Raw genomic sequence first — 26483 nt, forward strand, 5'->3', positions numbered from 1 at the left:
CCTTTGCCTGTTTCTAAATTGAATTGGTTTTTTTTCTGGTGTTGAGTTGTATGAGGTTTTTATAAATTATGGATATTAACCCCTTAGCAGATATATTATTGACAAGTATAGTCTCCCATTCAGTGGATTATCTTTTTATTTTGTTTATGGTTTCCTATGCAGCACCAAAACCTTTTCCTTTGATGTAGTCCCATTTATTATTTTTCTTTTGTTTCTCTTGCTCAAGGAGAGATGTCAGAGAAAAAAAAATGTTGCTATGAGAAATATTTGAGATTTTACTACCTATGTTTTCTTCTAGAAGTTTTATGGCTTAGAGTCTTAAATATAAGTCTTAATCCATATTGAGTTTTTCTTGTATATGGTGTAAGAAGTAGTATAGTGGCCCTGGCCGGTTGGCTCAGCGGTAGAGCGTCGGCCTAGCGTGCGGAGGACCCGGGTTCGATTCCCGGCCAGGGCACACAGGAGAAGCGCCCATTTGCTTCTCCACCCCTCCGCCGCGCTTTCCTCTCTGTCTCTCTCTTCCCCTCCCGCAGCCAAGGCTCCATTGGAGCAGAGATGGCCCGGGCGCTGGGCATGGCTCTGTGGCCGCAGCCTCAGGCGCTAGAATGGCTCTGGTCGCAATATGGCGATGCCCAGGATGGGCAGAGCATCGCCCCCTGGGGGGCAGAGCACCGCCCCTGGTGGGCGGGCCGGGTGGATCCCGGTCGGGCGCATGCGGGAGTCTGTCTGACTGTCTCTCCCTGTGTCCAGCTTCAGAAAAATGAAAAAAAAAAAAAAAAAAAAAAAAAAAAAGTAGTATAGTAGTTTTTTCTTTTTTATTTGCATATATCTGTCAGTTTTCCCACCCTGTCTTTACCCCATTATATGATCTTTCCTGCTTTGTCAAAGATTAACTGACCAGATAGAATGGGTTTATTTCTCAGCTCTTTATTCTGTTTCATTGATTTCTGTGTCTATTTAGGGTCTTCTATAGTCCATATAAATTTTTACATTATTTGTTCTAGTTCTGTGAAATATACCATTGGTATTTTTTTAAATTTATTTATTAAATTTAATGCAGTGACATTGATAAATCAGGGTACATATGTTGAAAGAAAACATCTCTAGATTATTTTGACATTTGATTGTGCTGTGTACCCCTCCTCCAAAGTTAAATTGTCTTCTATCACCTTCTATCTGGTTTTCTTGTGCCCCTCCCCTCCCCCAACCCCTCTCTCCTTCTTAGCCCCATCCCCCCTCCCCCCAGCCCCCACCTCTATTGCCATCCCATTCTTGTTCATGTCTCTGAGTCTCATTTTTATGTCCCTTCTATGTATGGATTCATATAGTTCTTAGTTTTTTTCTGATTTACTTATTTCACTCCGTATAATGTTATCAAGGTCCATCCATGTTATTGTAAATGATCCAATGTCATCATTTCTTATGGCTGAGTAGTATTCCATAGTATATATGTACCAAAGCTTTTCAATCCACTCGTCCTCTGATGGACACTTGGGCTGTTTCCAGATCTTGGCTATTGTGAACGATGCTGCCACAAACATGCGGGTGCATTTCTCCTTTTGGAGCCGTTCTATGGTGTCCTTGGGGTATATTCCTAAAAGTGGGATAGCTGGGTCAAAAGGCAGTTCGATTTTCAGTTTTTTGAGAAATCTCCATACTGTTTTCCACAGTGGCTGCACCAGTCTGCATTCCCACTAGCAGTGCAGGAGGGTTCCCTTTTCTCCACATCCTCGCCAGCATTTATTCTGTGTTGTTTTGTTGATAAGCGCCATTCTGACTGGTGTGAGGTGATATCTCATTGTGGTTTTAATTTGCATTTCTCTAATGATTAGTGATGTTGAGCATTTTTTCATATGCCTATTGGCCATCTGTATGCCCTCTTTGGAGAAGTGTCTATTCATCTCTTTTGCCCATTTTTGGAATGGATTTATTCTGGGGAGGCAAGGATGGTACAATATTCGTAAATCAATCAATGTGATTCATCACATAAACAAAAAGAAGGAGAAAAACCATATGATAATTTCAATAGATGCAGAAAAAGCATTTGATAAAATCCAGCACCCATTCATGATCAAAACTCTCAGCAAAGTGGGAATACAGGGAACATACCTCAACATGATAAAAGCCATCTGTGAGAAACCCACAGCCAACATCATACTCAATGGGCAAAAATTAAAAGCAATCCCCTTAAGATCAGGAACAAGGCAGGGGTGCCCCCTTTCACTACTCTTATTTAACATAGTCCTGGAAGTCCTAGCAACAGCAATCAGACAAGAAGAAGAAATAAAAGGCATTCAAATTGGAAAAGAAGAAGTAAAACTATCATTATTTGCAGATGATATGATATTGTATATAGAAAACCCTAAAGTCTCAGTCAAAAAGCTACTGGACCTGATAAATGAATTCAGCAAAGTGGCAGGATATAAAATCAATACTCAGAAATCAGAGGCATTTTTTTTTTCTGAAGCTGAAAACGGGGAGAGACAGTCAGACAGACTCCCGTATGCACCCGACCGGGATCTACCCGGCACGCCCACCAGGGGCGAAGCTCTGCCCACCAGGGGGCGATGCTCTGCCCCTCCGGGGCGTTGCTCTGCCACGACCAGAGCCACTCTAGCTCCTGGGGCAGAGGCCAAGGAGCTATCCCCAGCGTCCGGGCCATCTTTGCTCCAATGGAGCCTTGGCTGCGGGAGGGGAAGAGAGAGACAGAGAGGAAGGGGGGGGGAGTGGAGAAGCAAATGGGCGCTTCTCCTATGTGCCCTGGCCAGGAATCGAACCCGGGTCCCCTGCATGCCAGGCCGACGCTCTACTGCTGAGCCAACCGGCCAGGGCCAATCAGAGGCATTTTTATACACCATTGGTATTTTGATAAGAATTACATTGAATGTATACATTGTTTTATGTAAACTACTAACATAACATATGACTACTAACATAACTTCAGTGAGTATGTTTTTATAATAATGTCAGTTGGGAGTTAGGCATATGAAAGCAGTTTTTTTCTGGTAGGGTTCTCACACTGAGATAACCATTAGAAGGAGCTCCTTGCCAGAATGGGTTGACAAGTGGATGACTCACACTAAACCTCTGCCTTTCCAACAGGCAGAGCCTGACACTTACCAGTTTACTTTACCTAGTTGCCTTTAATTTAAATACCTCCTCCGTTTGAGTTTCTAGAGGTGTGTCAGGACTGGGAGATCCTGGAGAGGGACTGACTAGTAAAAGAGAATGCAGAGCAGAGGTCATGGAGGATGGATAGGGGATGGGAATTTCCATATGAGAGACTCTGCAAATCTGGAAGCAAATAATGTATTGCCCAAACCTCCCATTCCCTTGATGAATTGCTTTTGACATCAATGTTATTGAAAAAGTAAATAGATAATAAAATAAATAAATAATAAATTCTTTGTTTCTTAGAAAAAATTGGTGAGGCAGATACTGAACATTCATTTCAGCAGTGGGAAGGAAAAAAAAATACACTTGGCAGGAATTTAGAGACAAAAATTGTATTTACTGAAATGACATTGAATTAAAAACTAAAAGGAGACAGTTGGCAGCTTCTTTAGTAGAGAGCTTAAAAAACAACAACAGCAACAAAATAGCTCTCCCATCTAGCAGCTGTGGCACCTGCATGATGCTGACCCTCTTCTCCTGGACTCGACTGGCAGCACAACAATGCCCCCTCCCCAGTATCATACTGTAGTCGGGCGGGGGAGTTGTGCTTAAGCCAAACGTCAGGCCTCACTGGAGACATTCAAGCAAAGGTTTGACAACTACTTTTCCAGAACAGAAAAGAAACTCGTGCATCATGAATGGTGATGAATAAACATACCCTAAGAACATGGCTGTTTTTACCAGAGGAAGACCAGTCTGGAAATAGGTACTTCCATGGTATTGTGGGCAAGGAGTTTCAGGGGCACACACACACAGGAGAATTTGAGCAGTAGTGGCAAGATTTATTAGTGTGCCCTTGCAAAGACAAGGCACTTCCCCAACAGGTCCAGCGATAGAAGCTGGTCAACATTGTCCATCTGCCCCCCAGATATACCACACTTGATATCTCAGTTACAACTGGGCGGTTCAGCTGTCTTGCTGAGGGAGAAGTCCAGCTTCTGGGGCGCAGGCCTGCACCTGCACCCACCAGGACCAGGACCGCCAGGCCCCAGAGCTGCTGTGCCTTTCCCGCGGCCCAGTCTCTGCTCTCTGGCTGCACTTCAACCCCTGTGTCTGCTGAAATGAGAGAGCCTGGGGTTTTGTTAAGTTCTCTGTATTTCCTTGAACTTGGGTGAGAGCAGGTTTTCTTTCATACTATCCAATCTCTTTCCTGGATCTTCCTGGAGATATGTCAGCGCCTCCCCCCCCTCCAGTCCCTTTCCTGGATATTTGGGGTTTTGTGCTTGTATCCTATCCAGTCTTTTCTCCAGGTGTGTTCACTCCCCTTTGTGGTAGCCACTTCTGCTCCTAGCGCTCATGCACTCAGTAGAAGGACTTCCCCTCACCATTTCTCCCTCCCTTCATTAATCTGGGGGAAGAGGCCAGTTGTTCCTTGGGGTGATTGGAAAGCTGATCTTTCCTGCCCACTCAGACATAAATCCATTTGGTGGAGCGATTCGTCTGTTCTCTGGAGAGTCTGTGAAACTATAGTTACCCCACTTAATCAGGCTCAGGCATTTTTCTCCCTTTTCTTTTGCTAATACCTAACTAGCTGCCTATGCAAACAGCTGCACGGACGCCAGAATCTGAACAGATAAAACAGTTGAAGAAGTCTCTTGGAAACGACAATAAACTTACATAAATCTGCTCTTTGGATGGTGTTAAAGACTTCCCAGCAAGAGAAGTAAACCCTGAGGAGACCACCTGTTCAACACATAGCTTATAGAAATATTTTTAGATGATCCAAAGAATACCCATGAGATTTCAGGACTATCATGTCCAGCAGCATGAAGCCCTGGAAGCCAAAAGCAGGACTCCTTGGCCAACCACGATAGAAAAACCTCAATGGATGGTCTTTCAGGAAGACTGCCAACAGCTGTTGCTCTTGAAATGAGGGTTCATCTGACCTGAACCCCTGAAAGCAGTAGCCACCCTGCTAACCGTCTATCAGGACGATTTGGCAAATGAAAGCTCTGGTGAGACCAAACTGCTGTTTACCAGGGATAATCAAAATAGAAGTTCTTCCTGTTCAGTGGAAATTGTAAGAGGCAACGTTTGCTGAGGCCTTGAAATTCAGCAGCTTAGACAGTTTGAGAAAAAGCAACCATTGTTTCTTCGATCATGCCCGTTAATGTTAAAACAAAATATCTGTTCGATCCTGTATGAGACAGAAAAACATCATGTCACTAAAGGTAAAATAAACACAAGAATCACTGAGCAGTTGTTTAAACTGTGCAGTACGATAGTATTCTGACCGGACTGGGGATATATCGCAATGGTTTTCAATCAGGCTCATCCTCCAAATATTACTGCTCATTTTGTGTCTGCCTCAAATTACTGGTAAATACCCCAAAACAGGCCATTAATACTTAGTGATTATTGTAGAAAAAAATATGTATGTGAAATTTCTTGTTATTTTTATTTTTTTTATCACCAAACAAAGAGAGCTGTGCTCGATATTGAAACAGGACAGGTAGACTGGCCGCATGACCTGGTGTTCCTCAATATCACTCAGAAAGGCAAGGTCACCATCACACCACACCCCCCCACACACACACACACACACTCCACCCCTGCCCCACCACCTCCTCCTGGCTCTAAGTCCTGACCCTCTGCCAGGGTTGAACACTTCTCCCCAAAGCCCTGATTACTGGTTTACTCAGCACTTGTTTCCAGAACATGGACTTCTGCAGTGGGCAGCGTTTCTCTCTCTGAGGAAGGGTCAGAAATGAGGTTCTGAGTGAGAACAACTGGAAACTTTAATTACTCTCCAAATCTCCAGACAGCTCACAGTAGAAGCCACGGTCTTATTTTCATAAGAAATTAGCTACAGATGAAGCAGTGCTTGTCATGCTTGGAAACATTTCTTGTGTCTTTGTGGCATAACCATGCTCTTGTTAGAATGCTGGAGATTCTCATATTCCTCCTCCTTCTCATTTGTCTGTCTGTCTGTCTGTCTCTCTCTCTCTTTTGACTTGTCAATTCCAGCACCTTCACATACATTATATCCTGCCCTTTCGTCTACAAGATGACCTGAAATGACCTTTTGCTTGGCACAAGACGTGATTCAACTAATAATAAAAGAATTGGGGGTGGGGGCGGGGACTAGGGTGGCCGGCGGTGCTGGTCTGACCAGGGGGTAGGGGTGAGAGGGGAGTAGAGAGGGGACATGTCATTGATAGACAAATGATGATACTTTTTTTACTGTGCCATTTCCTGGAATTAATTTTTCCCCCGTATCGCCTGTTAAGCAAACCAAAAAGATTTTTTTTTAAGGCATACCATTCTTCTTTGTTCAATCTGAGATCCTCGTTGTCTGGACTAGAATGGGGAGGAAGTGGAGGAGGGGGAGAGGGAGGAAGGCGGGGGAGGCTGGCACCCCATCAGGGACGGTGTCTCTCCACTGGAATGTGGGGTCGGCTGACCCAAAGCTTGCTTTCTTTCCGCCAGGGTGTTTGTAGCTGGGAGCTTCTCTCCAAAGCTATGGGCTCCTGCTTCGATTGTAGTGAGCAGTTCTCTTGCATTTTATATCTCTCCCTTTGAGGGGCCCAGGCTTCTTCCAAAGGACTTATTTCTTTGTTATTGTAGGAAACTAATTTTTCACTACTCCAGAACTCCGAATAGAAGTCGTGGCAAAACTCATTGATATCATTGATATTCTCTCTCTCTCTCTCTCTCCCTCTCTCTCTGGAAAAAGAACAAACTGAGGTTGCAGGAGTTGCCACAGCAACAGCTCTGAACCTTGCAGAGAAAAAGCTCTTATTGTAGTGTCCTGCCTCCTAAAAGCCCTCCTCTTTAAAGAGACACCGCTAGCGATACTGTCTGGGGTTTGCGCGTCTGTGTGCATTGGTGTATCATGGACACCATTTGGAGAGACAAAGATAGTTTACTTGAGTGGTTTGCAGGATATTTAGCCAAGTTTGACTGAAGGAGATGTGAAAAGAGAAAAATGGACTTATGAAGTTCCTAGAGACCTAAGATCAGAGAACTTCTTGTCCAAAAACTTGCGCCCTGTTCCTTCTGGGAGTTGTGGACAGCTTGCATATGATCTGGCTGGACCGGTTCTGCAGCTATTTTGTCCCCCTTTCCTCTCCTGCCCAAGGAAACTCAGACACGGGGTGCACTCAGCTCAGAGAGGTGAGGAACTTATCCTCCTGGATCTGGGAAGAACTTCTCTCCCTAAGGTGCCTCAGGGCTGAATGTTCCATGAAAGGCAAGGGGTTTGCTCCACAGTCTTCTGGTTTAATAGGTTCTGGCTTTCCTTGGAGAACTTTAGTTCGTTAATTTACTGCAGACATCTTGCATATTGCCTCTGTGGTAGGCACTGTAGATACAAGGTTACAAAAAACAAAACAAAAACTCCATTTAGCTCACTTCATCCAGACCCTTACAGACAGGAAATGGAAAGAAACAAGTAAACTAGTTCAGGGGAGAAGAAGTAACTAACTATAAGGTCCTGGCAGTTCCATTACTGCCACCAGCGTGATCTCCATTGGTTCCTTTTATTAAAGGAGATAGATACTGTGAAAATGCTTTTCCCTCTCTCTACCAGTAGATACCCCTCTCTTTTTCTTTAAAAGTGCTCTCTGACAGGAAAAGAACTGCCATCCTGGAACAGATGAGTGCCAGAAATCTTCCCTTGAGGATCACAATGAGGAAAGGCACTGCTGTCACCTCTGATGAGATCCTCTGCCCAGTTTCTTTCTAACCGGCAGTAGAGAGGGAAATGGACTAATATGACTGAGCACCTTCCATATGCCAGACATTAGGCTGATTATTTGTGTTACATTTATAATCAATTGAGTCTTCACATAGTCTTTCTCACTTGGTACCTGGTGTTATCTGAACCATGTGTATATAGAAAGTGATTATAGTTGACTATTTTCTCAAGTATCCCAAGAATGGTAAATAATTAGAATCATTCTAGATACATGGAAAGACATTGATTCATTATACAATGGATGCTTTTCAGACAGTAGGATTATTTTTCCCCAGAGTCCCTCATGAGAAAGTTGTGAGGTATCCTAATTTATCAGCTGAGAAAACCAAGGCTTAGAGAAGTTGTCCAAATCACACAGCCAACAATGAGGGCACTAAGGATGAGAACCTTTCTTTTTTTGACTCCAGCATGTATAATCTTCCAAGATTGTTTGGATAGCTTGCATTATTGAGAACAATAGGCTACAATTCTAAACTTGGCTATTAAAAAGTAAAAAGAATGAAATATTAGAGTTAAAATTTGTAGGGACTTACTTAAAGTCATAAATGACTTGTAGAGTCAGTTTTATCATGAAGGGACCAAAATCCTGCTGCTTTTTGGGATGCTGATTTTAAGATGTTTATTGAGAAACAAAAGACTAAGAAAGAGCCTGACCAGGCGGTGGTGCAGTGGATAGAGCGTTGGACTGGGAAGTGGAGGACCCAGGTTTGAAACCCCAAGGTCACCACTTGAGCGCAGGCTCATCTAGTTTGGGCAAGGCTCACCAGCTTGGACCTAAGGTCGCTGGCTTGAGCAAGGGGTCACTCAATCTGCTGTCCTCCCAGTCAAGGCACATATGAGAAAGCAATCAATGAACAACTAAGATGATGCAACGAAGAATTGATGCTTCTCATCTCTCCCCTTTCCTGTCTGTCTGTCCCTATCTGTTCCTCTCTCTGTCTCTGTCACACACACACACACACACAAGACTCAGAAATATCCTTTGGTGCTCCCCCTTTCCTGCCCAGGAGATTCAAACAGAGAGACTTGCTTCAAGAAGGAGACCTTAGGATGTTCACCTTAGCCTACTTTGAATTCACCATGGTAAACAAAAGAACTTCAGCCAGTGCCTGTTAGCTAGGTACCCCACTGTGTCCCATTGTTTCTGAGTCACCTGGCAAGGATCTCCCTACTGAGCGTGAGTACAGTGCGTGCCTGCATGTATGTTTTACACTCTTCCTCAACTACCTGGAAATCGCCCATTTCCTGACATTATCTGCAGAATCATTTGGTCAGTTTGTACACAGTGATTCCTTATGTCCGCCACCAGGGTTTCCATAATAAAGCCATTATAGACATATCTGTGCACTGATCCATCAGACTGATTCTCCATCTCTGCAGGATGGCAGTTACAACTTAAAGCAGGATACCTGAGGTTTTATTCCCACAGTTGCCTTTGCCTTATCATAATCCCAAATATACATTTCAGGGTTTTTGTTCTGTGGATGAAAAAGGGGCCGCATACTAAACCTGACAAGCGCAGGGAGGCCTGCATGACAGCCTTACAAACTCAGGCACCTGAAGTAACCACATAAGATAGTCTGAAATGAAAATTTTCTAGCTGAAAGCAAGTGATATATTTTAGTCATGTCCTAGGCCAGTATCTTTGCTGACAAAGGTCAGTCTTTACCTTAACTGAGCCTGTCTCTTACCTTTTTGAATCTGGGCAAACCTTTGGGATGTCAGAGTCATTTCCTTTTTTCTGAACCCTCCCACTGCACCAAAGCACAGACCACAGAACCCTCACTGTTCTGGTTCTCGTGTTCATTGTTAACTGCTAACTGTCCTATGCCCACACATGTAAAAGAAGTGCGAGTCTATTCTTTTAACTTTTTATCCAGCCCCAGAGAGCTCTCTGCTTCACTCTCTCCTGCCTCCCTAATCTATCGCTAATGAATTTCGTGTATTCCTCATATGCTTGCTCCTCTGATGGTGATATATACACCAAGGTACAAAACTGCCATTCTCCAGAGCACTTTCTCAATCCGTGGAGATTTTGCTTCCTGGCAGTTTTTGTCACTTTGGTTTAAATAAGCTTATAAAAATTCTCTACAGGTTCAAATGTTTCTTATGTTGACAGGTTTTTTTTTGTTTGTTTTTTGTTTTCTTTTACTGAATTTTGTTTTTCAAAACACTTGGTAAGGGTTAATTGTCCACTTTCCTCCTCACTGCCAGTGCTAGCTGCTGCTACTGAGAACAATACGATAGACACACACGTATCATGACTTTAATGCTTGACTACAGTATGCATATACACTCAAGAAGTAGGGGGGTGGCCCTGGCTGGTTGGCTCAGTGGTAGAGCATTAACCTAGTGTATGGATGTCCCGGGTTCGATTCCTGGTCAGGGCACACAGGAGAAGTGATCATCTGCTTTTCCACCCCTCCCCTCCCCTCCTTCTTCTCTCTATCTTTTCTCCTTCCATAGCCATGGCTTTATTGGTTTGTGTGCATCAGCCCCGGGTGCTGAGGATGACTCCATGGAGCCTCCACCTTGGGCACTAAAAATAACTTAGTTGTAAGCATGGCCCAAGATGGGCAGAGTATCAGCCCCAGATGGGGGTTGCTGGGTGGATCTCTGTTGGGGCACATGTGAGAGTCTGACTCTCTATCTCCCCTCTTCTCACTTGGAAAAGAAGAAAAAGGAAAAAAAAAGAAGTAGGGATGCTAAAGCCCAGGAACAAAAAGGCAACCAAATACAACACTGGACCAATACATCTACAGAACTCTTAAAATCTTTACTAAAGGGGCTATAATGTTCCTTTTGACTTTTCTGCTGTTATTCAACTAGCTTGGGATAATGGGGGAGGAGAAGTCATACTATTTGGTACCCTTTCCCCTCAGTTTACATGTCTCTGGAGAGATGGGGAAGCTCTAGACCTGATATGGTTTCCTGAAGGGCCAGTTCATAATAGATACTCCATTTATTATCCACAATTTAGTATTGTTCAGATAGGATCCATAATATTTAGTTACATGTGGACTGTCACACTGACTCAGCACTGTGCTTTCTTGTTTAATGTCCTCTGGCTCATCTTCAATTTATTCCAGATGAATGATTTTTATGGCACCAATTTTGAGTACGACTGTCAATGTCTTTGAACGTGTCACCGAAAGAGCCCTTTTCGATTTTTTCCAGTTTTGTAAAAAGCTCTTCTGGATTTGCCTTTAGATTCTGCATGCCAGGCAGACTGGACCGCACCAGGGAGTGAGTCACAGTTGTCAGGATGGCTACTTCCTGGGGCTAGAATGCCAGGCCATGGTATTCACGTGGGCAATGCTCCACTTTTGGACACCCCTACTCGGGCTTCTGCAGGCAAGCTGGAGCTACTCCAGAAGCTACCCCAGCCCCTGTGAGTCCTGGGAGGTACGGTGGCTCAGTGGATAGCATCTCCATGCACAGTGCCGGGTAGGTGCGCTGAGGGGTTTGCACTGCTTGCCTGGAGCCCTAGGTGGGATAGGGATTCCTGTTGACTCCAATGGCCATTGGTTGACACTATTCATAATAATTATCTTCACTCCAATACATTAGTCTTATAATTTCCACAGTATAGTCCCAAGCAAGTCTTAAATTTCTAAGTAAGTTGCCGATTTGATAAATTTTGTATAACATCACACAGTTATTTAAATGGTGAGTGGACATTACTACAATCAGTATTAGTGGTGTTTCAAAGACTGCAAATGGAAAAATACTTCCTGAAGTCAAGTCTGGGATAGGGTGGGTGGATGTTTGGCTTGCTCTAAAAAATTTAGCTGAAAAGTTCAAAATTACCCAAATGCGTGGACGGGTGAGGCCTCAATGTTCTGGCCAACTGACTGCGGAAAGGCGTTAATCAAACCCATGGAGCATGAGGAAGATGAGGTTCAGATGGTGCGGAACCAGCTGTTTTATTTTTGTTTTAGTCTCCTTAGACTCATACTCAACAACGCCAAGCCTTCATTTCTGAACCTCTATTATGACTAAGAATATCTGGAGAGGAAGTTTAAAGTGAAATTAGGGGTGATTTTCTAAATTAACTTTATTTTAATTTAAGAAAATTGAGATGCTGGTGAAGGTATAGAAAGGTATGCATTTTTTTAAATAATTTTTTTTTAATGGGGCAACATCAATAAATCAGGATACATATATTCAAAGATAACATGTCCAGGTTATCTTGTCGTTCAATTATGTTGCATACCCATCACCCAAAGTCAGATTGTCCTCTGTCACCTTCTATCTAGTTTTCTTTGTGCCCCTCCCCCTCCCCTTTCCCTCTCCCTCTCCCTCTCCCCCCCGTAACCACCACACTCTTATCAATGTCTCTTAGTCTCACTTTTATGTCCCACCTACGTATGGAATAATGCAGTTCCTGTTTTTTTCTGATTTATTTATTTCACTTCGTATAATGTTATCAAGATCCCACCATTTTGCTGTAAATGATCCGATGTCATAATTTCTTATGGCTGAGTGGTATTCCATAGTGTATATGTGCCATATCTTCTTTATCCAGTCATCTATTGATGGGCTTTTTGGTTGTTTCCATGTCCTGGCCACTGTGAACAATGCTGCAATGAACATGGGGCTGCATGTGTCTTTATGTATCAATGTTTCTGAGTTTTGGGGGTATATACCCAGTAGAGGGATTGCTAGGTCATAAGGTATTTCTATTTTCAGTTTTTTGAGGAACCACCATACTTTCTTCCATAATGGTTGTACTAATTTACATTCCCACCAACAGTGTATGAGGGTTCCTTTTTCTCCACAGCCTCTCCAACATTTGCTATTAGAAAGGTATGCATTTTGGACAGAGCCATCTACCCGGATGGAAGCCACAGAGTACCTATCTAATCAGTGCTTGCTTCAGGTCAGCCCACCGATATGCATGAGGGTGTTATTGGATAGGGTAGTGTTAAAGAGAAATAAAATACTAAAGGGCAAAGGTTGAGCATTTAATAGGAAAAGTGTTATTATCAAGCAGGGGACCCAATCTAATAAGAGTCTAGACTTTGCAAAATGAGATTTTAGAAAGAAAAATGAAGTGAGTCTTTTAAAGCTAAAATGTGTCAATTGTCTCTGTCTCATATTAAGAGAGCAATGTCTCTGAGTAACTGCTGATTGGTTGGTGAAGCCTGGGCTTGTCCTCTAGGTAAGTCTGGGCTGGCTGATGGGCTGTGCTGCACATATGGGTTGCCTGCCTCAGCAGCACGGCGGCCAGCTGCCTCTGCTATGTATGTGATATACTGCTGTCACGTTGTGCTATCCGCTCAGTGTCCTAAGGTTAAGCGGCCAGTGCAAAATTTACCAGAAGTAAGCCTGTGGAGCCCAACCCTGGGATTAAGAAATCCTGGGCTCTAGTCTTGGTAATGCCATTGACATAGTTGTGTGACCTTGGGCTCAAATGAAACTTCATCAGGCCTTTAATTTATAAAAAGATAAGGTGGCCATAGATCAGTGAAAGCCACTTTATTTTCTGCTACAGGTTCTGTTGAGCTATTTCAAGAGTGAACATGATGTCCTAGCCCACCCCCACCCAACATTCATCCAATAAGAGCATTTCTGCATGTCGCCTATTTTACATAGTGGCCTCCTTCTTCAGAGTCTTTTATTTTTAAAGAAAGGTTCTAGTACTTAAAACATTCTGTAAAGTCAAATTCAAAACTTTTTAACCTAAATATTATTTTTAAAAATCAATGATAGTCTGAAAACATCAGTTAAGAGAATTCTGAATGGGAGGAGAGAAGAGTTTGGGTTTCATTCTCTTTCTTCTAGCTTTTTAAGGCTAGTTTGTTGATGCCAATGTGCGTATTTGGAAGCCTGGGATTATGTGTGAATTCACACTTGTGAATTTTGAGCTCAGCCTGGGAAATGTAAACGTATGGAAGACATCCTGTTTACCCAAAGAAAATAACTTTGCAATATGCCTTCCTTTGGTAAGTATCTTTTTAAAGAAAGATGGCAATATTTCCTTTGAAAGTTCTTCGTTCTTTATCATTCAGAGTGAATTTCTATTGAGCTTCTTGGAAAGCATAAAAAAGAAAGTTCTTTGACTTGGGTTTTTTAAAAAACCCCAAGGAGTATATCCATGCAAAGTACCGAATGTCCCATCTGAGCATTTGGGGAGGTGTGAACATGCCTAGTAAGTCCTAGTGAACAGCCCTAGTGACATGGAGCAGCACTGCTCTTCCTATGGCCTCAATGAGAATGGTGCTAATAGCATATTTGTGTTTTATTAAGGCAACTAAACAGAATTTTTGTGTGTGTCAGGCTACTAGTGATTTGGAAAGAAATATTATGTATGGTGCAAAAGTCATTGAAATTAAAGTACAGGTCCACTGTTCTGCCCAAATGCTTCATGCTTATGTAAGCAAATCCCACTAAGGTGAGTGGTCCCCTTATGCATCCTCCTAATGTCTTAACTTCACAAAAGACTCCTTGAGATTTTCTCTACTGGGTTTGTTTGTATCCCCACAGCTCTAGAAGGGGCTTTCACAATTCTAGCTAAAGGCCATAGAATACTATTGCCAAAGGGATGCAAATAAGTAGAGCATTAGGAAGGCTTCACTTGGCTTCGTGCCATTTTGGGTAAGTGCTGGCTATAGTTTCATCAACTATTTCCTGGCAGGAGCAATATTTGTTTGGCAATGAAGAATGAATAGGAAACTGAAATGCTGTAGTATTCTAAAATCATGGGGGGAAGATGAACAGTCACCTTCAAGGACCTTATGTGGGTGCTCTTGTTTCTTACTGCATCACCCCAAACTGAGTGACTTAAAACAACGATGATTATTTATTTGCTTATGACTCTGCAAGTTGGCAGTTTGGTGGGCTCATCAGGGCTTCTCTGCCCCACGTGATGTGTGGGGGCCTCCATCCTGATTACGTGAACAGCGGAGGCTAAAACAACGCAGACTGAATAGAATCTCCTTAATGTCACCTCACTGTCTTTCTATATAGCTTCCCTAGTGTGGTGGTCTCAAGTTGAACTCCTTACATGGGAGTTCACTGATACCAGAGCTACTGTTCCATGGCGCCTGGGTCAAAGCTGAAAAAGTTCTTATGACCTGATCTCAGAGGTCTGTTGTTTAGGCAAGTCTCTAGGCCAGACCACCCTCAAGGGGAAAAGAATTAGTCTCCAGTTTTCAATCGGAGTAACGAAGAATGGGCACAGCACCCAGCATATTATATGTACTCCCCCCAGTGCTCACAGCCACCCTGGGATGAGAATGTTACAGATGAGAAAACGGAGCTAAGGAGGCTCAAGCAGCATGCCCAGAGCACTCAGGGGGTCGATTGTAGAGTTGGGATTTAAATCTTGATTTCAGGTCTTGCTGGAAGAGACCTTCTGGGTATTTTGTTCAGTTTCTTTAATGTACAAGTTGGAGAAACAAACAAGGAAGTTCAGAAAAGAAAAAGAAAGCCTGTTTGGAATCAGACATTTTTATCAGCAGAATTAAGATAACCTATGCCCAGAAAGTTAAGCAAACATCCTGACTCTAAACCATTTAGGCAGAATTCCACGGTAGAGGCTTTGAAAGAGGTGGTGGGAACAGATCTTTCTGGCTGGGCAGCATTAGGGCAGATGATTTTTGGTGAGCCAATGCTGTGGATAGTCAACAGACACTAGCAGTATTGTGCTCTCCAACACCATCAATTTCAGGAAACTATAGGAAGACTAGGAACAGCTGCTTCACAGACTTTGACCTCAAGTTGAGGTACTTAAGGTGAATTTATTTTACACTGTAGTCTAAAGTGTTGTTATATTCTGTTTAGATGTATTGCATTAGCTAGGATTTGAAATTCAAAATGAATAATATATATTTTTTAAAAGGCAGTTTTACCTTGTCTTACTAGAGAGGGTTGCTAAGAATGCCATTGTGCTTAGATTCAGCAGCATTTAACCATTGGATGGGAAAAAAGAACTCTTGGTTATAAAGGGAAATTCTTGCAAAAGGTGGACTTGTGTCATAGTATTGATATGGATACACACTATGGGTCTACAGTCCCTCTCTTTTTGCAGTTGAGTGGCAAAGCAAAGCAATTTCTTCTTTCAAAGAAAGAAGGCAGAAGGCTACACAGTATAAATGGATACTGCAGGCTAAGAGATAAAGAGAGAAAAGAAAGAAAGCAAGAGAGAGCCAGCTATCAAGTGACTTATTTTAGGGAAGAAAATCTATAACATAAGATATATTGCTACGGTTTTTATTTCTGCTGAAGTGGTTAAAAGCTCCAGAAACACAGACAGTTGAGGAGGTCCAATCTCAAATAAAGACCATTTGTAATTACTATGTAAACATGGGGAAAATTTGGAATACATTTGTTAATAAATGTCTGCAATAGTTAAGGATCTGCAGACAACATGCCTAAATCTATAAAGAGGTTTTGTGGTGAATGGGTGTATCTGTGTGTGTACAGTTCAGTATGTGCATTTCTCCTAATCTAATTAAAAGTGTTGTTAATCTAGTTTTTTGTAATAATTAATGATAATATTTTTTGCTCCACTTTTCTAACAAAATGCCCATTTTTAGAAAAAGGATAAACGAGGAGGAAAATGACCTCTTGCCTTCAATCCCAATGGGAAACCATGAAATTAGAAAACTAAACCCAAAGCTAACCCATTGCTGGAGACCTGCAGTGGCTTACTTTTATTGCAGGGCAAGCATATAAGAAAAAATAGGCAACCCTACAGAGCGAGCCCATAACATGATGATCATCATTACACTTTTTATCGGCTAGCCTCCATGTTTATTCATTCCCCAGGATGCCACTTACCTGCTGTACAGGGGAGCAGTGCAGAAAGCAGGGATGGAAAGGGGACAGAAGAAAAAGGTAAAGGAGTAAAATTACTACACAGAGAAAGAATTGGTCTTTGAAAGTGTTTCCTTTCGAAACAGAGAGAACATTTTTCTTAATTCTAACCTAATATACTCTCCAACCACAAATTTAGGACACACTAAAATCTATGGGGCATTGTGGAAGTCTGTTCCAGCTATGGGTCTGTCTCAGGTACAGGGAACTGTGTGGCACTAGGCAAGGCAGGATTCCCAGCCAGCACTGACCTCCCAGGTTGGGTCAGGTGGGTAGGATGACAGAGAGGTTTGTCAGCCCTTTCTCTCAGGGTGAGGTGACTTCCACTTTCCCGATAGAGCCACCTTGCGCCCGCGCACACAGAGGTGTTGACTCTTGCCAGGACTTCTGGTTGGAAAATGATCAGCCAAGCATGCTGTACAACCATGGAACTATTCCCACTGAACATTCAAAGAATTGTATAAGGAACATCTTTTTATTATTTTCATCTTTACGTTTCTAAAAAAGATATATTCTGATGAGCCTGGAGGAGAGGAAGTAAGCACAACTTGGGTTGATACAGTGTCATTTACAGATTTCACCTACATTCTTGTCCCGCAAATTTGAGTTTGGCTGGACATCTCCTTGTGTAAATCATTGGGTCTTCTTCCTGCCCCTCCTTTAATCTTCAAGTTCTCTTGACAAGGTTGACCCTTTGATTCCCAACCCCTTAATGAAGATGAGTTTTGGAGGAAGGATTAGAGTGGGAATCCTGAATCGGCCTCTGACCTGTTGGGCTTTGCTGAGGGTTGCACCTGCTTTTACCCTAGGCTGCTGTATTATTTTTTCACCTACCGTGAAAAGGCTGGAGGGCTTGCACTCTGCACTTTGAGAGCAACTATCTCTGCTCTTCAACCCCCACGACGTCCAACAGGAAGCTCCGATCCGGATTCTTATGATAAGTGTATTTGTTTTGGCTCTGACGCCAGCATGTCTTTATGTCATATTTATTTCTAATGAAGGAGGTTCCAGGTTCCCCTGGAAAGTGTCCTCAAAGGCTGCTGGGCCTTTCTCCTGCTTTGCCCACAGAAGACCCCCTTTATCTTTTGTGAATACTTATTTGGAAAAAAAAAAGGAGTTTAGTTGTTTGTTTTAGAATTCAAAAATTATTGGAGTATATAACAAGATGGGAATTCATGGTTCCTAGCCCCAAGGCCATAAAACACAGACGAGGAATGTGCCATGAGTCTAGGCAAAGGGACAATGATGAGCACTTACTAAAAGACATCAGGAGGGTCCTCAGTAGACCCAACAGGTCCTGGCAGAAGGGCAGCTGAGCTAATTAATGCTCCCCTGGTTTTGTGTGCTGGGAGCTTTAGGGTGGAGGTGGTCGGGGACTTTGTGAATTCTGATAGAACCAGGTTATGAGGAAAGGGATCTCTACCTATCATGTTACCTTTGCTCCCTTCATCCTCTTCTAGCCACTCAGATGCCTCTTTTGTTTCCACATTTTCTCATTCATGATGGGCAAGAACGTTGGCCAGCTCCTTAGATTTTCTGGAACAGCCATAAAGTGATTATGAAGGATATTAATAGAATAAAGTAATCATATAAAAAGAATTCTTGTTCCAACCATGGTTAAGCAATGTGTCCCTGTCCTAGGGCTTATGGTTCTATATTCAGTGTTGCTTTAGAAGAATGGTAAGAAGAACAAATACATTCAATTCTGTATACATATATTTTTTGGTAAGACTTTTAATCCCATAATGTTATTTAAGGGAATCCTGGATGGAAGAGCATTTTGATCTAATTTCCCTCTTCTAAATATTCTGGGCCTGGTTGTTTTTGATGGGCTTGACTAGGGTGTAATAGGTATTGTTGCATTCAAGAAATAGGGCAACACTGTATCTTCTGCTGGATAATTGGACAGTTGTACATGGCAAAAATTTCATTTCTGGGACTTCTTTTTCCCTCTCAATATATAATGGGAAGAGGCAATTTAATGGAAAGGGACTCTCTCAATGGCAGATGTAGCCCTTGCCAAGCAATGTAGCATCAAGCTGGATAGGTCTTCTCAAGTTAACCCAAATTAAGAATATCCTCTCTTACAATATATTTTCTGTACCTCCTAGCCTCCCAGAAGCCTGATGTCATCTTTGGCTCTGGTCTTCTTTCTCACTTTTCTAATTTCATTCGGTTTCCTTCCTTTTCCCCTGCACCTCCATTCAGGGACTGGCTAATGATCAGGTGTCAGATTTCTGTGTTGTGCCAACTCTCAATGCACTGAGGGTGACAGGCAGGGGGGGACCTCGTGGTGGCGCCAGCTTGAGCCCTGTACTAATGGTATACTTTCACTGCTGGCTTTGGACAACGAATCTGGTTGTAGAAGGGAGAAAAACGCCTCTGAAGATAAATGCTGACTTTTTGGTTCCATAAGAGTGCAATGTACATAGTTTAACCTGAGCCTTTTCATTCCTGTGCCTAAATCTCTACTCAGTTTGAAGGAGGACAAGGGTCTCACTATAGGCCAAGCCAGCCAAAAATTACCTTCTTCCCCATTGTTGATTCAGTGTCTTTACTTTTATACCTGAGGTTTGGTAGTTTTCTTAACAAATAGATATATAGTAGAAATTCTCTTATCCAACCTCCAATTTACTGACTAGACAGTTGAACTAAGGTTTCTCATTTTCTCTGTAACACATTCTGTGTGGTATTAATGCAAATCTAACAGTGTAACCAGCTCATGTCTCTGGTTGAGTATCCAAGAGTCAGTACTGTTTGTTCCCAAGCCTGTTTCTGCCAGTTTTGTTATTATATACATACACTGTTTTTGTAAACATTGAGTTGAATGCTTTGAAAAGATAGGAAAATAGAGTCACTAGATACTTGCTCTTGAGTTAAGACAACTGTAAAAGGTAGCGGAATGCCCTAAGTGTCTAGAATGATTCTAGGTACTTTTAATAATTCTTCTAGGGCAGTAACTTTAAGCCATGAGTATCCTGTGTAAATTGGGGCATATTGTCACCCTATGTAAATGAGATATGATTTACCAGACAAGACATATGGAGAATGAAGGGCCTTTCAATAAGGGGAAACTGCAAGAGTAAGGGAGCAAAGGAAAGCATGTACTTTGTGTGTGTGCATGTGTGCACACGTTCTCTCTGTGTGTATTTGTTTATGTGTATGTGCACGTGCTCTGTGTGTGAATATGTGTGTACATATGTGTGCATGTACATGTGTATATGCATGAAAATTAACCTTGGTTTGGTGCATCACAGAAATTAATTATTCAATTATTATTGAACAATAGGAGAATATGCACATTGTTTTGTTTACACTTTTTAATGAAGTATAATTTATATGGAAAAAGACACAAATCATAAGTGTAGAGCTTAATGAATTTGCACAAGTGAATATAACCATGCAACCAGCACAGAATTGTACCTGAAAGTAGAGAGAGATTGGGGCAAAAAAAAAATACTTCTAGATTGGGGCAGAAAAAGATAGTTATATATTTATAGAAAAATAATGGTCAAAATGTCTAAATTTGATTAAAAAATATAAACTAGCCTGACCTGTGGTGGTGCAGTGGATAAAGCGTCGACCTGGAAATGCTGAGGTCACCGGTTCAAAACCCTGGGCTTGCCTGGTCAAGTCACATATGGGAGTTGATGCTTCCTGCTGTTCTCCCTTTTTCTCTCTCTTTCTATCTCCATCTTCTCTCTAAAATGAATAAATAAAATCTGAAATATAAAGTGCTGAGAAGGTCAGTGAACCCCATGGAAAATAAGTATAGGGAAACCATATTTGTCACCTCAGTAATTTGACACATTTCTGTTTCTGCAGCTTGGATGACCTTTTCTTGTCAGGGCAAAAGCCTCCGCTAGACACTTCTTTAAAAAGGTATCCGAAGTCCTGGCCAGGTGGATTAGGGATTAAAGCATCAACCCGGTGTGCCAGAGGTCACAGGTACAACCCCGGTCAGGGCACGTAGGAGAAGCAATCAATGAGCACACAACTAAATGGGACAACTAAGTGAGATGAGTTGATGTTTCTCTCTCTCTCTTTCCTTCCCTTTCTCCCCCCCTCCTCTTTCTCAGATCAATTGAAAAAGATTTCCAAGTAGCTAAGAAGCATAGAAAAAGGTACTCTGCATTGTTATTTACCAAGAACTGTCAATTAAAACCATAAGTAGGTACCGCTCCACTTCCACATAATGGCTTGAATCAACAAACTAACATTACTAAGTGTTGGTGTGAGTGTGAAGGAAATGAAACTGCAGTACAACATTGGCAGTAAATTGCTATAACTGCCTTGGAAAAAAATGTGCTTAGTCGTATCTAATAAAGCTAGACACGCATACTCTACAATTCACTAGAGAACAGCCACCCAAAGGAAATGAGTGCCTGTGTCTATCCATAGACATTTACAAGACTGTTCAGAGTAGTCAAAAATTGGAAACAACTCAAACATCTACCGAGAGTTGAATGGATAAAGAAATTGTGGTGCATTCATCCCATAGGATATTGCATGGCAACCGAAGAGCACGCTGACTGCACACGGCATGGATAAATCTTCCAGACAAAACATGAAGTGAAAGAATTCAGGGAAAAGAAAGAGGATGTATTGTGTGATTACATTTATATGAATTCCAAAAATAGATAAACTAATTTGTCATGCTAGAGGTCAGAATAGCAGTTGCCACAAAGAGGTGGTGACCCAGGAGGGAGCATGAGAGAGCCCTGTGTCTTGCTGCAAATAGTCTAAATCTTGACCTACGTGATGGTATCACAGATGTTTACATAAGTACAATTTATTTTTTAACTGAACAACGTATTTGTGTACTTTATGTAAGTTCTATATCAATAAAAATGAATTAAGAATTAAAAGAAAAATTAGTCTGTAGTAAGCACCAAAAGCAGTTAAATGCAGATTCACTAAATAACTGTTATAAATACCGTTATGAAACAAAATCAGATACAAAATAATTAGAAATGAAATATTTTGTAAGAACAGTTTTATCGCAAGAATCTTGCTTTTTAAATCAGATTATAATGCCATTATTAGGAATTAGGGATGAAAAGTGAGTAACTATAAGCAAAATAAATTAGACATCTTATACAAAAAGAGTAAAAATACTATTGATTTTATTTTTGGTTACTGCTTGTAAATATGGGAAATATGGAATATAGAAAATTAAAGTATTAAGAACCTTCTGGTTGCCAAACTTGGGTTTTCTGTGTTAAGACACACACAACTTAAAACACAGCTTCTTTCTTCTTCATTTTTATATTAGGTAGTAAGAAACACTAATTTTTTTTTTTAATTGTGATGTTTGAATTTCTGTGGGTTCTCTTCCTTAGCAGATGTGAGGGCTGTGCCCACTGTCCAAGGTCCTGCCCCTGGCCTCTCTGCAGATTATTTCATCTCCACAGATGAAATTATAATTGGCCTGGTGGACTGAGCAGATCCAATCCCTGATCTCACTGCATCCCAGTTGATTCCATTTTACAAAAGGGATAGATAGGGTGGGGCCAGTTATCTCTTTACTGCACCTAAGGTAGGACATTTTTGAAAGATGTCAAGAAATCAGGTTTCTCTGGCTCCAGATGACCTCTCCGGGATTCACACATCGCTCTCTTCTTTGCATGGCTGTGTGGAGCAGGAGTGTTTGTAGTTCTTCGGGGTATAAAATGCTCTGGGTTGCCGTGATCTTGGGTCAGCAGCCGCAGGCAGAAAGAGATGCTCTTAATAAAACAGTATCCCTGCCTCGCTGGTCTTTTCTGATTTCAAAGCCAGCTAGCTTGAGCTGATGCCTTCTCTCTAATCTACTTCTGCAGTGAGCAGTGTCAAGCCTCCTAAAACAACAATGTTGGAGGGAATATTGTTTAATCCCAAAGATGTCAAAGGGGATACATGAAATCTTCAACTTTGCTGTATAACAAGGACTGCTATTATACTAAATGTAAATATTAAAAAAATAGAAATGAAATACACAATAAGAGCAATTTTATAGCAAGATGTGACTTTTCAACCTAGATTATTTTCTTATTATTTGGAAATAGGGTTGAGGAGTGAGAAAATAAAATAAATCAATAATCTTATATAAAAAGATGCTCACCACTTGATTTTGACTTAGGCAATTTCATATTTTAAGGTCTTTAACTTGTAAAACCCCAATCTTGGTAGCAGTTCTCAATAAGGAAGCTTGCCTTTCAAAGACCTCAATTCAATTTAAGAGTAAAAGCAAAGAGAAGGAAAAATACAAACAAGAGGTTTGTTGAAAAAATATTGTCAAAATTCTCAAAAAGAAGGAAGAGATTTCAGAGCAGGCAGGTCCTGGTAAAACAGGGATTGGACCCAGAGATTCAGTCATTGTGAAGAGGCCATCTTTTTCTTTTTTCTCATCTCAATTTCTCTACTTGATTTTATTGTCTCTGCATATATGTCTTTCTCCCTCTCTCCCTTCTCCTTTCTTCTTCACCTCCCTTTCCTTTTCCCCTCCTTCCTCCTATTGTACCTCTCCCCTCTCTTTGCCCTTTCTCCTCCTCCTCCTTCCTCTCTCTCTCTCTCTCTCTCTCTCTGTCTCTCACGCCATGCTTTTCTGTTTGGTGGGAACATTGGCACGAGCGACTCCAGGCTGTAATATTTCCTTGGTCTGAGGCAATGTTGAATATCATATCATGTTAATAGATCAGGCATTTGTATTATGGTACTGGTGAAAGCAACATGGGCAGGAGCAGGGAAAAGCCCATTCTCTGAATAGGTATAACCTTGAATAAATGGAAAAGATCTAATGTAATTGATTTGCCAACTGGTGTTGACATAATTTCTTTTTTTTTTAATAAATAAATTTTTATTAATTTTAATGGGGTGACATCAATAAATCAGGGTACATATATTCAAAGAAAACATTTCCAGGTTATCTTGTCATTCAATTCTGTTGCATACCCATCACCCAAAGTCAGATTGTCCTCTGTCACTTTCTATCTAGTTTTCTTTGTGCCCCTCCCTCTCCCCTCCCCCTCTCCCTCCTTCCCTCCCCCTGCCCCCCCCCCGTAACCACCACACTCTTATCCATGTCTCTTAGTCTCGTTTTTATGTCCCACCAATGTATGGAATCCTGCAGTTCTTGTTTTTTTCTGATTTACTTATTTCACTCCGTATAATGTTATCAAGATCCCACCATTTTGTTGTAAGTGATCCGATGTCATCATTTCTTATGGCTGAATAGTATACCATGGTGTATATGTGCCCCATCTTCTTTATCCAGTCTTCTATTTTTTTTTTACAGTGATTAAAGCCTTTAAGCAAACTCTTGGCCAATATAGCAAGAATCCATAAAAGAGTAGTGTCCTTAACGTGTTCACCAAGTCCAAGTTGGCCCCATCACCATGCCAAATCCCTGAAAAATGCAACCCAACCACAGTTCAGTCTCTTAGGAGCTGTCACAGGGAGCAGGAGTCCAGGAAAAGTCCACATCCATGAAAAGTCCGCATGGCACTGGAATTGTTGTCACCATTCTATACGTTGCAGCTCATGTCCAAGTCCCAATGACCGCTGCTTCTAGCTGGTAATGATTCAGGTAGACTGGAAAAGCCATCTGCAGCATGTGTGGAGATGGAGCTTCTGTTCTCCTCTGCCTGGAGAGATGAGACCAGGTTGCTTTTCCCTGGAGCTCTGCGACTGGCATGGTAAAGAGAACCTTGGGATACACTAAGCTGGGTGGCAAAGGTAGATTCATAATAGAAGTTGGCAAAAGGGGGAAAGAGAGCTCTAAATTAGGAGTAGGTCCCAGCCTGAAATATGAGTGGGGCATTGAGGTAGGAGGGATAAAGGAAACACTATATATTAAACAAAGCAGCAGAAAATAGAACTATCAACACCCACAACAGAGATCTTTGAGGGAAGAATAAAAAACCTGACTATTCAGGCAAGACATAGTTAAGTGGCCCTTGTGCAAATGAGATCAGTTTACCTGCTTCTTGGAAGAAATACCCTAGGCTCGTCCACAGTGTCGTATATGGGGCTGACGGCCCTGGGCACCTTCAGCCTTCAGTGGTAAATCCCAGCATTCTGGGCAAGGTTAGGTCATAGGTGGCTGAAGCAGGGCTGGAAGAGACTGAACCCTCCCTTAGAGGAGCGAGGGGGAAGTCTACCTTCCAGTGTCCCTGTTTCCTCACAGCAGAGGCATGTGAGCCTGGCAGGCTTTATCTCAATGACCTTCCTTTCCACTATTGAAGCAGGACCCAGATGGCATCCTATGAGAACCCTTTGGGGCATTGGAGCCTTTAAGGGCATATCCTAAAAGCTGGTAGTTCCCCTGATCTCTATTGGGCTTTTTCTGCCTCTTGGTATCTTAAAAGCCATGCTCAGATCTCGCTGAGGGGTTTGAGGATCCCCATCCGCCTATATAAATCATTTCCATATATCTGGAGCTATTTGGAAAAAGACAAAACAGTGTTATTAGCTGGATCAAATAAAGAAGGTAGTAGTTTGCAGGAGAAAAAGATTTGGCATCTCCTGCTCATCAGCATTCAAAAGAAATTAAAAATTTTTTTAAGTAAAAAGCATGATATGGTAGACCCGTAGGAGTTCCAGGATATGACTCCCTCCTTTTAAATTTTTTTAAATTGACCTTAAAATATTTGCTGGGTACACTTTAATAATACCTTGACTTTAAAGATTGTAAGAAATACACATAATTCGAAAGATTTGACAAAATACAGTAAATGCTTTGGCTCCATATGCAGGAGCATTGTCAGTTTAACCAGTTTAGGAAATCCAATAATAGAACAATGCATACAGACAATGAGCTATAACATGCTTAGCAGCCTCTCCTGTTCTGACAGAGGTTACTATGTATCCACTGTAATGTGGACATAGAACTGTTTGCCAATTGAAGGTATTTGAGTAATATCCATTTGCCAAAGTTGTCCTGGTAGGGGTCCTTGAGGGTTAACTCCAAATGAAGGGGCAGATTGTAGTATAGGACCCCTTGGACAGGATTTCCCAATCTGCCATGCTGCTTCCCGAGAAAGTTGAAACTGTTTACACAGGGCTGCAGCGTTCTGGTGATGAATAGTATGCGACTGAATTGCTCAATCTGTCATGGTTGCTCCAAATAATTTTCTTTTGGGTAGCTTGATCAACAAGGGCGTTCCTAGGCCCTGGCCGGTTGGCTCAGTGGTAGAGCATTGGCCTGGCGTTCAGGAGTCCCAGATTCGATTCCCGGCCAGGGCACACAGGAGAAGCGCCCATCTGCTTCTCCACCCCTCCCCCTCTCCTTCCTCTCTGTCTCTCTCTTCCCCTCCCGCAGCCAAGGCTCCATCGGAACAAAGTTGGCCCGGGCGCTGAGGATGGCTTTGTGGCCTCTGCCTCAGGCACTAGAATGGCTCTGGTTGCAACAGAGCAGGTGTTGACATAATTTCATAAGGCAACATTACTCAAATTATGGCCCTTGGACTTATGCTGATATGTTACCAATCCATGATAAATATAGTAATTACGAGTAAGTGTCTAGATTTTTTTATTTTTAGCAATTTGGCATTGTTGTGGTATCCAAGCATCTGGTAATTGTTTTAGTAATTTATTTTATCATATTATTTTAAAATATTTTCTATAGTATTTAGAAGTTAAGAAAAACAAACCAACCTAGTTACTCACCACAGATGAATTGAGAAGACCTGTCCGAAAGGAATGGTACCATGCCAAGTGATTTGGGTTGGTCTGTACTGCTGGCAGGCGGGAAGCATCAAGAGCTTAGGAAGAGGGAAACCACATTGTTGTGAACATTCAATAATCCATC

The 26483-nt window shown here is 41.9% G+C and overlaps 1 pseudogene; it reads left to right on the forward strand.

Moving 5' to 3' along the window:
- The first annotated feature begins 4711 nt into the window (after positions 1 to 4711).
- LOC136322465 (mitochondrial import inner membrane translocase subunit Tim9 pseudogene) lies at positions 4712 to 4988 on the forward strand (annotated as a pseudogene).
- Positions 4989 to 26483: the final 21495 nt, after the last annotated feature.

This window comes from Saccopteryx bilineata, chromosome 2 (genome assembly GCF_036850765.1).
Source record: "Saccopteryx bilineata isolate mSacBil1 chromosome 2, mSacBil1_pri_phased_curated, whole genome shotgun sequence".
Taxonomy (NCBI): Eukaryota; Metazoa; Chordata; class Mammalia; order Chiroptera; family Emballonuridae; genus Saccopteryx; species Saccopteryx bilineata.